Raw genomic sequence first — 19253 nt, forward strand, 5'->3', positions numbered from 1 at the left:
AAACACTGACGCCTTTGTGCCAAGGGAGCAAAACCCAGCGTTTGTACAACAGTCTTCACGGTATATGTGCTAGTGTCTGGTGGTGGCTACTGCGTGTCCTATCGTGAGGGAGCCATAGCTTCAGCACATCGATAGGCATAAGGGGAATGGAAAAAAAAATTTATGTGGGAAATTATGTGTGCCACAGACACTGAGATTCGTTACAGAACCACTATCGTAAAGAGCAGACATATACAGTACATTGCTTGGTGTCAGACTGCGGCAGCAATCCTAGTATTTAATTGTAGTTACACTATAAATGCATTCGGGAGGACGACGGTTCAATCCCGCGTCCGACCATCCTGATTTAGGTTTTCCGTGATTTCCCTAAATCACTCCAGGCAAATGCCGGGATGGTTCCTCTGAAAGGGCACGGCCGACTAGTCTCCTTCCCCATCCTTCCCTAAGCCGATGAGACCGATGACCTCGCTGTTTGGTCTCTTCCGCCAAACAACCCAATTCCAACTGATAAATATGTGTCAGGTTCCCAATATTCTTGTGAGTCTGGAGATGGCTGTAGAAATTGTAGCAGCAAGCAAGCATGCTATCTTTTGTACACCGGTTCAGAGAGTCAAATGGTTCAAATGGCTCTGAGTACTATGGGACTTAACATCTGAGGTCATCAGTCCCCTAGAACTTAGAACTACTTAAACCTAACTAACCTAAGGGCATCACACACATCCATGCCCGAGGCAGGATTCGAACCTGCGACGGTAGCGGTCGCTCGGTTCCAGACTGTAGCGCCTAGAACCACTCGGACACACCGGCCGGCGTTTCAGAGAGTCGCAGAAAGCTTTCGACTTACGATGATTTCGCTCGCAGCTCCCCATGGATGGGTAAATAGTGAACTAATACCCAGTTTGTACTGAGTTATCTTCGGGAGCGCGTGTGTAATGTGTGTACTCTGCAGAAATTAGAGAAGATTCAAAACAACGAGTGTTTGGGCTAGGAGTATTGACAGCATTTGAACTCCTGCTACTGAGATCTACCTGCTGTAAGGGGTCGCCCACGCCCAGTTGGACTCTCTTTGGTTGACACGCGCTTCCGTGGCTGCGATCACAGGCTGCGTTTACGGTGGCACTTTTCTCCGTCAGCGCTGCGCTGCAGCATGGTGAGTATGTGGGATGTATTTGATGATCTGTAGGCAAATTTTGCAGGATTTAACTGTCAATGCAATATGGCGAACTGTACAGAACAGTTTTTTGCCGCTGAAAGTCTCGTCTGGAGAAAGAAAAAGGTGGACAGTGCTTCCACACCGGCAGCATCAGTAATTCGGCGGGTAAATTCAGTAGGAGCCGATCAGAATGCTTCATTCATTCGCAAGACATCCTTTGTGCTGGTACATAGGAGCCTCTGTGTAGTGGTGAGGACGTCTGCATTTTGGAGATGTTTGTTGAAAGCAGGACTTAAAGATTTCCAGGAATGGCAACACGTGGTGGATGGGGTGCCACGTTAGGACCATCAGGAGGAATGCATTTGGCGTTATTTTGAGCTATTTTCGTAAACAGGTTCTGTTAGGACAAGAATTTCCTCGCGAACAAGCTGAGACATCACGAAAGCTCCTACAAAAGTGACTTAACTATTTCTGCAAAACTTAACAATTTCCGAGAGGTCGACTTGGCCCTTGTTTACATAGCTATGTGACGTGCATATTGTGGTGTCACCGCCAGACACCACACTTGCTAGGTGGTAGCCTTTAAATCGGCCGCGGTCCGGTAGTATACGTCGAACCCGCGTGTCGCCACTATCAGTGATTGCAGACCGAGCGCCGCCACACGGCAGGTCTAGTCTAGAGAGACTCCCTAGCACTCGCCCCAGTTGTACAGCCGACTTTGCTAGCGATGGTTCACTGACAAATTACGCTCTCATTTGCAGAGACGACAGTTTAGCGTAGCCTTCAGCCACGTCATTTGCTACGACCTAGCAAGGCGCTATATTCTTCAAGAGTGTATTCTGAACTGATAATATTGTGACTCATGTACCGTCAAGAGCGACGTTCATCATTAATGGATTAAAGTTAAGTATCAAATTAATTACGTCCGCTTTCTGAATTCTCATTCCTTGTCATGTTCCAGACCTCACGTCAGTATAGTCCTTCCCTCCTCACGCCAGCCTGCGTGAGATAAAACGCGTGCATTTCGGCCTCCGTTCGTAATACTGTGTTGGCTCTTCTGTCAACACAAAACATATAACACAGAGAACGTATTAGATGCGCCTGCGATGGTGAGTCGCTACCCGAACATTTCACGACGATGCATCAGCCACAGTAAATGCATGCACAGACTCCCAATCGGAATGCAGCCTGTGGTATTCTGGGAAGCATTGGAACATATTTCTATAGCGCGACCTGTGACGTCAGTATCCACAGGTAGAGAGGTATCGCGCCTGCAGTGGAAAACAGGCACGCGACGCTCAGAGGTGTCTTGCATATTGGACTGGCGTCAGCGCATTGCCCGGTGGCCCGCCTTGGAGTTCTGTAGGGGAGCTGTTCGCCGATACATCGCAGGTGATGGTAGTTCGAAAGTGTTTTTTACGTGCAATGAGTGTTTGTGCACTGCATTATTTTTGGCTGTTTAAGCGTTGTGAGCTTATTTGCATAGCGTTACACACGTATTGTCTTTTGCCAATTTATGAGTTGTTTTCATGTCTGTTGCATTATTTTGTGAACAGGTGTGTAGTGTAAGTAGGCTGTTTAGGTTTCTATGTTGGTAACGCCACGTAGCGCTTTATATGAAAATCACCGACAGTGCTGTGTGAAGGCTGTGGTTGGTTTGCATTGTTGGAGTATATGCTATTGTAGTGTTGGGCAGTTGGCTGTCAACAGCGCATAGCGTTGGGCAGTTGGAGGTGAGCCGCCAGCAGTGGTGGATGTGGGGAGAGAGATGGCGGAGTTTTGAGAGCGAATGATCTGGACGTGTGTCCATCAGAGACGGTAAATTTGTAAGACTTGATATCATGAACTGATATATATATATATATATATATATATAATGACTTTTGAACTCTATTAAGGTAAATACATTGTTTGTTCTCTATCAAAATCTTTCATTTGATAACTATGCCTATCAGTAGTTAGTGACTTCAGTAGTTTGAATCTTTTATTCAGCTGGCAGTAGTGGCGCTCGCTGTATTGCAGTAGTTCGAGTAACGAAGATTTTTGTGAGGTAAGTGATTCATGAAAGGTATAAGTTATTGTCAATCAGGGCCATTTTTTTGTAGGGATTTTTCAAAGTCAGATTACGTTGCGCTACAAATATTGTGTGTCAGTTTAAGCAAAGTCATTTACAATTTTTCTAAGGGACGTTTCATTAGGCTGTCCAATGCATGATTCTGATAGTTGACGTTTAACAAGCATGTTTGCAGAGCCTTTTACATGCATTATTTTGACAATTTACTAGTTGTTCGCGTCTCAGCACATCAGTATATGCATTATTTCGGTGATTTACGAGTAGCTTGCAGGTCTGTAGACTATTTACTGCGACCTCAAGCACCCCAGGGTGTGTGTTTTCAAAAAAAAAAAAAAAAAAAATGGTTCTGATGGCTCTGAGCACTGTGGGTCATCAGTCCCCTAGAACTTAGAACTACTTAAACCTAACTCACCTAAGGACATCACACACATCCATGCCCGAGGCAGGATTAGAACCTGTGACCGCAGCAGTCGCGCGGTTCCGGACTGAGCGCCTAGAACCGCTCGGCCACCTCGGCCGGCTGAGTGTTTTCGATTAGTGTAGTAAATAAACTACGTGAAATCCGTCCCTAAATAAAATATTCCAAAAATAAATAAAGTACACTCCGTGCCATCCCCCCCCCCCTCCAGACCGCCATCTTGGATTTGTCATATGAGGGATGAATGACAGCGCCCTCTGGTGACAGTACTGAGTACTACCTCAGTTGGACTCTGGATCTCATGGTGGACACACTTTATGGAGCTTCTACCTCAAATTGTTTAAATAAAGAGTGTTTAGATACTTATGTCCATAATATCCAGCACAGGCTGTCCTTATCCCGCCAATTCCTAGGAAGAGGTGGCGGTCAGATGAGTTAGATTAGTGGAGGTAGCCAAAGTGACCTATTTTCCTGCCATTTTCTTGGCTTAGTGGAGGTAGCCATGGTGTGTTGCATTGTCCTGCTGGAATTTCAACTCCCCACCATTTTCTGGGGGAGTGGCGGGAGGGGATTAGACTCGTGGAGGTAGCCTAATTGATTTATTTTCCCTCCAGAATTTGAACTTCCCGCCATGACATCATTGTGACATTACCATATGTATCGCCGCCATCTTGGAACCGCCATCTTGAATAAATTTGGCAACAATGGACAGTCGGCTGACGCCCCTGGTGTTCCACTACTGGCGCTATGGATGGTCCACTAGATAAGGTCAAACCGATGTAAACTGCATTTTTTAAAACAGGTACCCTCATTTTTATTGCATATTCGTGTAATACGTAAATAAATTATGAATGTTTGATTCAGAACATTTGTTTCGCTTTGTGATGATGGCGCTGTAACATTCTTACACTTATAAGATGCCTCACTCATTTAAGCGAACAGTCGGTAACAATGTGGTTTTTTAAAATTAAAACACAAAAAGTAGTTACATTTGGACTTTATTTTGTTGTTCCAATGTGGTACATTTACTTTTTTGACCTTATCATTAAGTTATGGGAACGCATGCTGTTACTGCTTAAGCGACTGTAATAATCTCATTAATGTAATAAATGCTCAAAATGATGTCCTTCAATGCATTTGGTAATACGCATAACGATATTCCTCTCAACAGCGAGTAAATCGCGTTCAGTAATTCTCGCACATGCATTGACAATGCGCTGACGCATGTTTTCAGGCGTTGTCGATGGATCACGATAACAAATATCTTTCAATTTTCCCTAAAGAAAGAAGTTCGGAGATGTAAGGTGCTGTGAACGCTCAGGCCATGGAATGGTGCTTCTACAACCAATCCACCTGTCATTAAATATTCTATTTCATACCGCACGCAAGCTAAGTTCCGGGCATCCATCATGTTGAAAGTACGTCGCCATTCTGTCATGAAGTGAAACATCTTGTAGTAGAATATGTAAAACGTTAATTAAGAAATCGATATACATTGCACCATTTAGACTGCCATCGATAAAATGGGGGCCAATTATCCTTCCTCCCATAATGCCGCACCATACATTAACCCGCCAGGGTCGCAGATGTTCCTCTTGTCGCAGCCGCCGTGGATTTTCCGTTGCCCAGTAATGTGTATTAAGCCGGTTTACGTTACCGCTGCTTGTGAATGACGATTCGTCACTAAATAGAACTCTTGAAAGAAGAACCTGTTATCGTCTCGTTATTTATTTTGTGCCCAGTGGCAAAAATTCACACGACGTCTAAAATCATCGCCATGCAATTCCTGGTGCATAGTGCGATGTCGTCAGTCATACGACCACACCGCCGCCTACGAGATTGATCCGCCGGATGCGATTCTGTCGATAATCGGAGCAGAAGAACGGCTGTGCTAGCCAAAGAGTACACAGCCCATGGAGGTAGAATAAGGGGAGATGGCGCTACACACTTCCGCTGTACGTTGTTTTGAAGCCAGTGGGCGGGGCCTGCCGCCATCTTGGATCCCCCAAAACATTAGCAGACGAGTGATTACAGTTTCTTCTTGTTCGATATTTCGGTCGTGTGCACGCCATATTTATTTTATATAGTTAATGTCACACTGTTTTAGTGAACAACACAGCATAAGGAACGCAACTTGAAAAGTTTTTCTGGTCTTAAATGCGTATTCGATACAGCAATACGACACGAAAATATGACGCTTCTGGCCTCAGTACTGTAATGCCTTTTTGTTTATACACTTCGAATAAGCGAGAAGTATGCGCTATGAAAAGCGTGCTTTCGTAATCCATTTCTATTCACTTTCATTATGTTTGTGTCGCTAATTGATAAAGCCAGAACTCCAAAAGCAATGATTGATATTTTAGAGGCACCGATTTGTATTCGTTGCATTTTCAAGTCGAATGAAAATTTTAAATGTTCAGTTTTGCAAGAAACGTGCCTTATTTCCTTTGGTGTCCCGTAGGTGTATGCAGGGATTATATAAACAAGCCAGCTGTCATGTCAACAAAGTGAAAGATTCGCTAAATTACGAAGGAAAAGAACTGAATTTAAGATTGTCAAGTCCATTGTAGCTTACACATCTGCTTTGTTTTTAAATTGTACCTGCCAATTGACATTCAGTGTGGCAAATAACAGCAATTTACAGGGTAACACGAGAACACAGTGGTTAATGTAATGATCTAAATAGCCTGGACTTAGATGGGGAACTTTGCTTTAACAAATACGTAAAGCTTTTAGTGCTTATAATTCAATCACTGTAACAGGTGTTCACCCAGAGAGCTCTTCGCGTTGGATTGATAGGAAATCTAAAGTCAAATCATAGAAATAAAACCATACAGTAAAAGTTTATAGTGCATCAGAATTTCAAGTATATATAAGAAAATAGCGCTTAAATAAGTCCAATTACGAATGAAATGTGTTTTTTTTTTTTACACTTTAGACTACAATCAGAATGATTAGTACACCCGTAAGCGGCGCAAGCCGGCATTTTTTTTATCAAAACACTTCACGACTACACGGAATCAAACCGCCAGAAGTGAATGTTTTGGGGTAGCTAACATGGCGGATCTTCACTTGTGTCGGCTTCAAGTTTGTGACGTCATGACAACTCCTCTTATTTTTACCTCCATGACACATCCAGTCGCAGTACTTATGCCCGCCGCGAGGCGCCGCTAGGCCACTTCATGTGCAGCAGAGAGTAGTGCAATTGTGCCAGTCTACAGTTCGTAGCCGCGCTCAGTGGTCTGCCAGCGCCGATGTTAGTCAGTCATCATCTGCAGCTCAGTCATTGCTGCCATCAAGTCTTTGTAGCCCAGTTTCGAGTTAGTCTTCAAATTCACCGGATTTGACATTCAAGATTGCGAGAGATTAATTCGTCACTGCAAGATTTGTGACTCGTAAATTATGTCATGCTACATACGCTTAGTGTTCTATGATTGTCACCCAACAGAAATAAATACTTTCTTATTTTGTACTCCTGCTAATTAATTGTGTTTTCCTGTTGTAGCTACCAAGCAGCCTTGTCATAGTAGAACCCACGTTTCCACCTCTTTGGCTACCTCATATTTGCCACCTGACGTTGATGGACTCGATTATGGTGGAAGATCGAGAGCCATCACATAGAAATATGGTAAGAGTGAAATGTTTGCAGATGACGCTGTCGTTTACCGACTAATAAAGTCATCAAAAGATCAAAACAAACTGCAGAACGATTCAGAAGAAATATCGGAATGGTGCGAAAAGTGGCAGTTGACCTTAAATAACGAAAAGTGTGAGGTCATCCACATGAGTGCTAAAAGGAACTTCGGTTACACGAAAAATCAGCCTAATCTAAAAGCCGTAAATTCAACTAAATACCTAGGTAATACAACTACGAACAACATAAATTGGAAGGAACACATTGAAAATGTTGTGGGGAAGGCTAACCAAAGACTGCGTTTTATTGGCAGGACACCTAGAAAGTGTAACAGATCTACTATGGAGACTGCCTGCACTACGCTTGTTCGTCCACTTTTACAATCCTGCTGCTCGGTGTGGGACCCTTACCAGATGGGACTGACGAAGTACGGTACAAAGAAGGGCTGCACGTTTCGTATTATCGCGAAATATGGGAGAGAGTGTCACAAAAATAATACAGAATTTGGGATGGACATCTTTAAAAGAATTCTTGTCACGAAATTCCAATCACCAACTTTCTCCTCTGAATGCGAAAATATTTTATTGACACTGATCTACATAGCGAGGAACGATCACCACGATAAAATAAGGGAAATCAGAGCTCGTACGGAAAGATATAGGTGTTCATTCTTTCCGCGCGCTATACGAGGTTGGAATAATAGAGAATTGTGAAGGTGGTTCGATGAACCTTCTGCCAGGCACTTACATGTGATTTGCAGAGTATCCATGTAGATGTAGATGTGGAATTCTCGAACCCTGCGTTTTTTAAATTCCCGATTCCCGCTCAATTTGCCTGCTACTGATGTGCGGATTAGCTTCAACTGCAACTAAAACACTTATTTTGGTATCTTCATTTATTGCAGTTCTTGGTTGCTTCTTCTTCTTCTTTGGCTGGACACTTACAGTTTCTTTAAATACATTATCTGACGAAAGGTCCGGACATTTGGATGCTGTCTGTCAGGATAACGATCAACATACATAGCACAAGCTTTTTGGGCATTTTGATCACAATAGCCATAAATAAACACCATATCTACCTAGTCTGCGAGTGTTAAACGTTCCATTGTAACAAGATTATGTCTTCCGCTTAAGTATTATGACTGCACAAACGTTTTTTTTTTACTCATTGGTTTTCGATTCCCCCCGAAGGGGGCGTACTGGCAGCAGCTTAGTACGCCGCTCTTCAGCCTACAGAAATTTTGAAAACATTTTAAGAAGATAATAAATACTCTTAAATAGTAAAATGGCGGAAAATTGTGGAAGATGCGATATAAAACAAGAGTTGACGATGTTAGTTAAAACACACAGTAAGCAGACAGGTACAACAGTAGACAAACAATTAAAAGAAAGCACGGCGACAGTCTGGTTTCTGATCGCAGCAGATAAAAAAAAATCACACCTAGCGACGGTATGGGTTCTTTTTGCTACACTTCGGAAATGATGCACAACACTTGACACTCACTTAAAACAAACACTGCACTAAAAAGTTGGGCACGGAGATGAGACACCACAGTCTAAGGCAGATGTGTGGATGGGGGGGGGGGGGGGGGACCCGGAAAGGTGAGGGGGAAAAAAAGCACAAGTGTGTTATCGTACCTAATTTAAGAAATAAATTGCACACAGTACTGTCGGCTGCGTTGCTAAATTTTTGAGAATATTACAGCGCCATCCATCACAAAGCGAAACAAATGTTCCATATCAAACATTCGTATTTATTTACGTACTAGATATACATGATTACCCTGCAATTCACACTTAAGTGCCTGGCAGAGGGTTCACCGAACCATTTTCATACTACTTCTCCACCATTCTACTCTCGAATGGCGCGCGGGAAAAAGGAACACCAAACTCTTTCCGTTCGAGCTCTGATTTCTCTTTTTTTTATTATGATGATCATTTCTCCCTACGTAGGTGGGTGTCAACAAAATATTTTCGCATTCGGAAGGGAAAGTTGCTGATTGAAATTTCGTAAATAGATCTCGCCGCAAAGAAAACCGCCTTTGTTTCAGTGACTGCCACTCCAACACGCGTATCATGTCAGTGACACTCCCACCCCTATTGCGCGATAACGCGAAACGAGCTCCCCTTCTTTGCACTTTTTTGATGTCCTCCTTCAATCCTACCTGGTAAGGGTCCTAAAGCGCGCAGCAATATTCCAGCAGAAGACGGACAAGTGTAATGTAGGTTGTCTCTTTAGTGGATTTGTCGCATCTCCCAAGTGTTCTGCCAACAAAGCGCAGTATTTGTTTCGCCTTCCACACAATATTATCTACGTGGTCTTTCCAATTTAAGTTGCTCGTAATTGTAATTTCTAGGTATTCAGTCGAATGGACAGCCCTTAGATTAGTGCGATTTATCGTATACCCAAAATTTATCGGATTTCTTTTAGTACCCATGTGGATGACCTCTCTCTTTTCTTTGTTTAGTGCCAATTGCCACTTTTCACACCATACAGAAATTCTCTGTAGATCATTTTGTAATTGTAATTAATCGCCTGATGATTTTACTAGACGGTAAATTAAGCGTCATTCGCAAACAGTTTAAGGGGGCTACTATGCGAATATGTAATAAAAATGGGGTACCTATTTTTAAAAAATTCAGTTTCAATCATTTTAACCTATGACAGCGGCATCTTGTGGGCCATCCATAGCGCCATTTGTTTACCTCCGTCACGCTGGAACAGATTTGTTCTTATTTTTTTCGTTTGATGCTAATTTGGCCTGGTCACTATCAATGGACCACTCTGTATATACACTCCTGGAAATTGAAATAAGAACACCGTGAATTCATTGTCCCAGGAAGGGGAAACTTTATTGACACATTCCTGGGGTCAGATACATCACATGATCACACTGACAGAACCACAGGCACATAGACACAGGCAACAGAGCATGCACAATGTCGGCACTAGTACAGTGTATATCCACCTTTCGCAGCAATGCAGGCTGCTATTCTCCCATGGAGACGATCGTAGAGATGCTGGATGTAGTCCTGTGGAACGGCTTGCCATGCCATTTCCACCTGGCGCCTCAGTTGGACCAGCGTTCGTGCTGGACGTGCAGACCGCGTGAGACGACGCTTCATCGAGTCCCAAACATGCTCAATGGGGGACAGATCCGGAGATCTTGCTGGCCAGGGTAGTTGACTTACACCTTCTAGAGCACGTTGGGTGGCACGGGATACATGCGGACGTGCATTGTCCTGTTGGAACAGCAAGTTCCCTTGCCGGTCTAGGAATGGTAGAACGATGGGTTCGATGACGGTTTGGATGTACCGTGCACTATTCAGTGTCCCCTCGACGATCACCAGTGGTGTACGGCCAGTGTAGGAGATAGCTCCCCACACTATGATGCCGGGTGTTGGCCCTGTGTGCCTCGGTCGTATGCAGTCCTGATTGTGGCGCTCACCTGCACGGCGCCAAACACGCATACGACCATCATTGGCACCAAGGCAGAAGCGACTCTCATCGCTGAAGACGACACGTCTCCATTCGTCCCTCCATTCACGCCTGTCGCGACACCACTGGAGGCGGGCTGCACGATGTTGGGGCGTGAGCGGAAGACGGCCTAACGGTGTGCGGGACCGTAGCCCAGCTTCATGGAGACGGTTGCGAATGGTCCTCGCCGATACCCCAGGAGCAACAGTGTCCCTAATTTGCTGGGAAGTGGCGGTGCGGTCCCCTACGGCACTGCGTAGGATCCTACGGTCTTGGCGTGCATCCGTGCGTCGCTGCGGTCCGGTCCCAGGTCGACGGGCACGTGAACCTTCCGCCGACCACTGGCGACAACATCGATGTACTGTGGAGACCTCACGCCCCACGTGTTGAGCAATTCGGCGGTACGTCCACCCGGCCTCCCGTATGCCCACTATACGCCCTCGCTCAAAGTCCGTCAACTGCACATACGGTTCACGTCCACGCTGTCGCGGCATGCTACCAGTGTTAAAGACTGCGATGGAGCTCCGTATGCCACGGCAAACTGGCTGACACTGACGGCGGCGGTGCACAAATGCTGCGCAGCTAGCGCCATTCGACGGCCAACACCGCGGTTCCTGGTGTGTCCGCTGTGCCGTGCGTGTGATCATTGCTTGTACAGCCCTCTCACAGTGTCCGGAGCAAGTATGGTGGGTCTGACACACCGGTGTCAATGTGTTCTTTTTTCCATTTCCAGGAGTGTAGAATGAAAGAGGTTCTATCACACTTCCCTGGGGCTCCTGACGATACCCTTATCTGATGAACACTTGCCGTCGAAGAGAACATACTGGGTTCTATTACTCAAGAAGTCCTCGCGCCACTTACATATTTGAGAACTTATTCCATATGCTCGTACCTTCGTTAACAGTCTGCAGTGTGGCACCGTGTCAAATGGGATGTGGAATCTGCCTGTTGCCCTTCATCCATATTTCTCTGTATATCATGGGAAAAAATGGAAAGCTGAATTTCGCACAAGCGATGCTTTCTAAATCCATGCTGATTCGTGGACATAAGCTTTTCGTAAAATTATTTAAAAGTGGTCTTGATCGCAGCCGTTTTAACTTCTGACCGATTTCGGCCCTTTAATTACGGGCCACCATCAGAGTTTGCACTGTAATAACAAAAGTCCTATATTACATGGAGAAGCCAGTTTTCTAAAAGTATACTCTACAACGACGCATCATTAGCGATCCGGATTCCGCCTGACCCGCTGTGGATGCTTCAGTCACTGTAACTGATGGTGATGGATAAGCAGCCACGCGTTACATAGAGTAGAGAGAAGTCGCTCCAGAGCATGAGGCATCTCCGTCAGCCAAGAAACGAGTTCATTTATGGTTCATAATCTATGTGTAATTCGTTAACTGAGCTTCAGAGTGTCGTCTGGATGAAATAATTAGCATTATAAGGTCGTTAGTTCTATAGCTACTGCTATTTGTTCGTAATGGTTTCATTCAGGAAAAGTAAGCTGTACAAACCCATTCCTTTTTCTGCTTGCTGGTACCAGTGAGAATTCCAAGGGTAGAAACTGTAGACGATTGGCAGTTCTCCCTTTCTCTTTATTCCTGTCAGTGTTGGTGCAGTCCACCACCAGCACTGGAGCATGAGCCTTCGACAATGGCAGCCACTCGTGCTGGCGAAACGTCAGAAAAACCATTAGACAGACCTTCTCCAAAGAACCCGACACAGAAGCCAACAGCCAGCTGGTCAGTACTAGTTTCATTAAGATCAAGTACAAATTGGTTTGTAATGTCCTAGAGTGGTTACACAGTCAACATGAGCACCAGGATATTGAAATGAACTGTTGCGACAAGTGAAATTACATTTTCGACCGTGTACAGGCTCGTCACGTTTGGGGAACTCTCCATCCACTTCATGCAATATGTTCCTAAAATTGTTGTAGGTTTAGCTGAAATGAGAAGAGACGAGTATTGGATTCACAGTCGCCCTGGATTTACAGATGAGTCTCGAATTTATTTCCAATGTATTTTTCAATCATCTTCATAATTTAACAAAAGTATTAATGATGTAGTCTTAGTCCCTACATTTCAAATGTAAGTTAACATAAAGGCTAATGTAATAACTACTTCTTTATCATTAAGCTCCAGCACAAGAACGTAGCAAGACACATAATGCACACAAATCACTTAACACAGTTAACGTCGAATCGTCATTGTCTTTTGCCAGTAGTTTGACAATTCACAAGGACATAGGTATGGAGAGTTGAATGAGTTCTTCAAACTCACAGAAAAGGTGGTATTACATGTCAGACTGCCAATACTCGCCTTCGCTCAATATGCATTGAGAATACTAACAATATGTTGGTCAGCGTTAATACTGTTCGTTAGTATTTTTAGTATTGATGATATGGCACTTCTCACTCTCAGGTGGTCATTATACTGACGTACTGATAATACACTACTCTCTGGAAAAAGTGAAACACCAAGACCGAGAGATATGAAACTAAACTAAACTCCGCTCGAACAGGCCATGAAGGTCCGGTACCGACCGGCCGCCGTGTCATCCTCATCCCATAGGCGTCAGTGGATGCGGATATGGACGGGCATGTGGTCAGCACACCGCTCTCCCAGCCGTATGTCAGTTTACGGGACCGGAGCCGCTACTTCTCAGTCAAGTAGCTCCTCAGTTTGCCTCACAAGGGCTGAGTGCACCCCGCTTGCCAACAGCGCTCGGCAGACCGGATGGTCACCCATCCGAGTGCTAGCCCAGCCCGACAGCGCTTAACTTCGGTGATCTGACGGGAACCGGTGTTACCACTGCGGCAAGGCCGTTGGCTGAGAGATGTGATCGCAATGAAATTTTTTCCACCAATTAGGAACATAAATTATTAGCATTACAGAGATACATGCACCGTGACTGGGGAAATTCAGTATGGAGTAACGCCACCACGCGCTGCAGTCAGAGCCACTAGATGTCATGGCATAAAATCAAAGAGTGCCTGAATATGCTGCTGGGGAAGAATTTGCCACACGTTTCGTAGGCGTGTCTACAAAGCAGCAACTGTGGCTGGAGGAGGATCTAAATGAACAAGTGGTCGGCTAACCACATTGCAGACTTGTTCGACAGGCGATGTGCCAGGCAGATGGGTAGATCAGGGGAGCAGTGCTGCCTGTCATTCTTCAAAGAAGTCTTTCACATGCCTCGCCACGTGCGGCTGGGTGTTTCCTGCTGATATATGTCACGTGGAAGAGCCTACAGGAGGGGCAGTGCCTCAGACTTAACACATCCCTGATGTAGCAGAAGCTGTTCAGACTATTGTCAAGACATAGGAGGTGAGCTCACTTGATACATTCAATGGGGCCCCAAACCATCACATTTGGCGTTTGTCTACTGTGCTGCTCGACAATACAATCTGTCTGATCAAGTTCATCACTGTGGCATCGAACGCATATGCTGCCATGACTGTAGGACTGTGCCCATCACAGTCTGCGGCATTGGTGGTTCTCGCCAATGGACGCCGACACAGTGGCATGTGAGACACCAGTTCAGCTCACAGAGGACGACGTCGAACTGCTGACAAATACATGTCCACACCCATTGAGCGATCCAACATCATGCCAACAGTGTGGGACCGAGCGAAGTGATGCAGTGGTTAGCACGCTGGTCTCGTTTCGGGTGGACGAAGGTTCAAACTCGTGGCTGGCCATCCTGATACAGGTTTTCTATGATTTCCCTAAATTGCTTCAGGCAAATGTTGGGATGGTTCCTTTGAAAGGGCATGGCCGACTTCCTTACCCATCCCTACCTAAACCTATGGGACTGATGACCTCACTGTTTTGTCCCCTTCCCCCAACTCAACCAGCCAACCAACCAATACTGTGAACGAAGCTGTTCTGTCCGTTACGACTAAGCGGACAAGATGGCGGTCATCACATGCTGTGGTCACATTGTGTCGTCCATTATCCTGTTGGCGCCCCACGAATTTCTTCTGTGGGCTGGACTGCAACCAATCACGGACCAGGTCTGGCTGATGGGTCACCAGTTGTCTACCTGTTTTCTGACTGCTGGTTCAGAACTGTTCGAGTGTCTACAGCATGTCGTGTTTTGGGCCTGTTATTGGAAGAGCATAAGATGGAAGCCGTGTAGTCCACGGTTAACAGTGCTCTCTGTGGCAGCTGTCCACGCTATTGGTGGATGCATACGACGCACTGGAGAAAGTGGCACGGAAGCTGGAAGAGGTCGTGATTTATGAGCGCCTTCTGGTGCTGAGAGGTGCCAGGTAAGTGGTTGTGCGCCCCTCAAGCTCGAGGTATTTGTTGTGTGTCTCCTGTTTGCTCCAAAAAATTGTTTAACATTTGTTGGAACACACCAGATGCTTTTAATATCAATCATTGAATGGACGTAGTGTGTCTAATTTACGCTACTTCTCAACCAAAAACAAGTTTTGCACTCATCTCGGTGTTAATGGCATCATATCTCCCAAACTATGTGTCGTACAATGAAATAATTTTGGAGGTACATTGAGTGGTACAACATATTGTCTAAAAATATTTTGCAGATAGTCAGTAGTAAAGAAGTAATAAATTAAAACGTCAAGCCTGATAAGGTAGTTTCACTCCATGAACAGCAAAAGTTTATCATTTTTTGGGGAGCGAGGTGAAAGAATCGTCAGTGCTTGAAATTACATGTAACGTTTGCTGGATGTCACTAAACGCCCTTATTCTATAATATTTGAGGAGTGTAGTTTGTCTATTTACACACAATGAGGCTGTATTCTCCTTATTATCCGTGCTGTTGGCCAGTTTCAACTGCGGATCATTTTCGAGCACATATTTTAAGCGTCACTCTTCGTTTCACATGTGGTGTCACCGCCAGACACCACACTTGCTAGGTGGTAGCCTTTAAACCGGCCGCGGTCCGTTAGTATACGTCGGACCCGCGTGTCGCCACTATCAGTGATTGCAGTCCGAGCGCCGCCACACGGCAGGTCTAGAGAGACTTCCTAGCACTCGCCCCAGTTGTACAGCCGACTTTGCTAGCGATCGTTCACTGACAAATTACGCTCTCAGTTGCCGAGACGATAGTTAGCATAGCCTTCAGCTACGTCATTTGCTACGACCTAGCAAGGCCCCATTATCATTTGCTATTAATCTTGTGATGCATGTAACGTGAGACCGATGTTCACCAATTATGGATTAAAGTTAAGTATTCCAGAAGCTACGTACTTATTTTACTAGTCTCAACTCCTTTAACTGTGCCAGACCTCACGCCAGCCTGCGTGAGCTTAAACGCGTGCCTTTCGGCTTCACCTCATAGTGGCTTGGCTGTCTTGCCAAGTCACAACATCACATTCTAATACATTGCTGGTACATGTGAACAGGTGTACATTGTATTTCAGTGCGTATGTTTGCCTGTGTGTGAATTCGTAAGGCGTCAAACTGCTGAGGTCATTGGTCCCTAGACTTACACTACTTAAAGTAACTTATGCTGAGAACACACACACAGACCCATGCCCGAGGGAGGAATCGAACCTCCGGCGGGAGAGTCCGCGCAATCCGTGACATGGTGCCTCAAACCGTGCGGCCGATGCGCGCGGCCAGTGCGTATGCAGCAGAAAAACAATACAATAGCGTGCATGAATTCACCCATTAACGGACACAAACAGAAAGTTGCTTTAAGCGTGAAGCTTAAAATATGTGCTTGACAATGAACCAAGGTTGAAACTCGCCAACTGCATGGATAACAAAAAGAATACATCCTATTCGGACCATGCTTTTATTCACAAATATATATATATATATATATATATATATATATATATATATATATATATATATATACACTCCTGGAAATGGAAAAAAGAACACATTGACACCGGTGTGTCAGACCCACCATACTTGCTCCGGACACTGCGAGAGGGCTGTACAAGCAATGATCACATGCACGGCACAGCGGACACACCAGGAACCGCTGTGTTGGCCGTCGAATGGCGCTAGCTGCGCAGCATTTGTGCACCGCCGCCGTCAGTGTCAGCCAGTTTGCCGTGGCATACGGAGCTCCATCGCAGTCTTTAACACTAGTAGCATGCCGCGACAGCGTGGACGTGAACCGTATGTGCAGTTGACGGACTTTGAGCGAGGGCGTATAGTGGGCATGCGGGAGGCCGGGTGGACGTACCGCCGAATTGCTCAACACGTGGGGCGTGAGGTCTCCACAGTACATCGATGTTGTCGCCAGTGGTCGGCGGAAGGTGCACGTGCCCGTCGACCTGGGACCGGACCGCAGCGACGCACGGATGCACGCCAAGACCGTAGGATCCTACGCAGTGCCGTAGGGGACCGCACCGCCACTTCCCAGCAAATTAGGGACACTGTTGCTCCTGGGGTATCGGCGAGGACCATTCGCAACCGTCTCCATGAAGCTGGGCTACGGTCCCGCACACCGTTAGGCCGTCTTCCGCTCACGCCCCAACATCGTGCAGCCCGCCTCCAGTGGTGTCGCGACAGGCGTGAATGGAGGGACGAATGGAGACGTGTCGTCTTCAGCGATGAGAGTCGCTTCTGCCTTGGTGCCAATGATGGTCGTATGCGTGTTTGGCGCCGTGCAGGTGAGCGCCACAATCAGGACTGCATACGACCGAGGCACACAGGGCCAACACCCGGCATCATGGTGTGGGGAGCGATCTCCTACACTGGCCGTACACCACTGGTGATCGTCGAGGGGACACTGAATAGTGCACGGTACATCCAAACCGTCATCGAACTCATCGTTCTACCATTCCTAGACCGGCAAGGGAACTTGCTGTTCCAACAGGACAATGCACGTCCGCATGTATCCCGTGCCACCCAACGTGCTCTAGAAGGTGTAAGTCAACTACCCTGGCCAGCAAGATCTCCGGATCTGTCCCCCATTGAGCATGTTTGGGACTGGATGAAGCGTCGTCTCACGCGGTCTGCACGTCCAGCACGAACGCTGGTCCAACTGAGGCGCCAGGTGGAAATGGCATGGCAAGCCGTTCCACAGAACTACATCCAGCATCTCTACGATCGTCTCCATGGGAGAATAGCAGCCTGCATTGCTGCGAAAGGTGGATATACACTGTACTAGTGCCGACATTGTGCATGCTCTGTTGCCTGTGTCTATGTGCCTGTGGTTCTGTCAGTGTGATCATGTGATGTATCTGACCCCAGGAATGTGTCAATAAAGTTTCCCCTTCCTGGGACAATGAATTCACGGTGTTCTTATTTCAATTTCCAGGAGTGTATATATATATAATGCTGCCTCTAGGAGCCGTTAGATAGGCACTGTACCTTGGACCATGAACCACTAACGATGATTAAGGATAGCCGATTAGCAGTATAGATGTCGATAGCAAGAAACCGTGCTACCCACGAATAAGCAGAGACAGCTTGTACATACTGACTACTTGTGTGGCATCGCCGTCAGTTAATGAAATTAAGAAATGTTCAAAAGCGGGCAACGATCTTCAGATGATCGACGGAAGCTAGTGAAAGCATGAATCAAGCACTAGCTTGGTGACGTCATGCGGGCTACCTGTGAGTTGTCTTCAGGCCCTGTACACCGAAGGCTCCGACACGACTCCAACACTAGAGGAGTTTACGTCACAGCTCGAGAAATCTCTGGCTCTGCTGGATCTTTCGATCGACCCGTGAATTAGCGACTGCTGTTGGTATGGTCACTTCCTGGCGGATTAAAACTGTGTGTCGGACCGAGACTCGAACTCGGGACCTTTGTCTTTCGCAGGCAAGTGCTCTACCAACTGAGCTACCCAAGCACGACTCACGACCCGTCTTCACAGCTTTACTTCCGCCAGTACCTCGTCTCGTACCTTCCAAACTTCACAAAATCTCTCCTGGAACAAAAGTAACTGTGAAATACGGATTCCATTAGCTTGTTGTGTCATATGTGACAAGAAAAACTAATAAATACACTCAGGAGCCAAAACATCATGACCACTTGCTTAATAGCTTGTTTGTCCGTCTTTGGAACGAAATACGTCACTGATACAGCGTATCAGGTTTGTGGAGGTATGTGGCATTAACACTTACAGCAAGAGGCAAGCACTTATCGGCTATCTCATCCTGGGAGCGGCTGTGAGCACTGCAAAGAGGAAGTTACCTGCAGTTCATTCACAGGTGTTTACGATCGTGAAAATATCGCGCAGCGAGTTGACGGAGGCAGAGATCTTAGATATTCTTTATGGAGATGCGGAATCTGACAAACAGGATTGGCACTCTCCAGACGATAGTATAAGTTATGATTCAGGTATGTATATGTCTCAATTGTCAATAAAATGAAGAGTTCGTTACCGCATTTTGTATTGTGAGTGATGTTCATTACTTCACTTGCGTTTAGTACGTTTTAGTACCAATCTTAGCATTATTTTTTTCCATGCAGACAGTGGTACTGACTATCAGTCACCATCCGTGGTACCTGGTCGTGTGTGCCTCACTGAGCACAAAGAGAGAGATTGGTCGGAACT

The 19253-nt window shown here is 45.9% G+C and overlaps 1 pseudogene; it reads right to left on the reverse strand.

The window, feature by feature from the left end:
* Positions 1-13467: 13467 nt before the first annotated feature.
* On the reverse strand, positions 13468-13585 carry LOC124719338 (annotated as a pseudogene).
* Between the last annotated feature and the right edge of the window lie 5668 nt (positions 13586-19253).

This window comes from Schistocerca piceifrons, chromosome 10 (genome assembly GCF_021461385.2).
Source record: "Schistocerca piceifrons isolate TAMUIC-IGC-003096 chromosome 10, iqSchPice1.1, whole genome shotgun sequence".
NCBI classification, from domain to species: Eukaryota; Metazoa; Arthropoda; class Insecta; order Orthoptera; family Acrididae; genus Schistocerca; species Schistocerca piceifrons.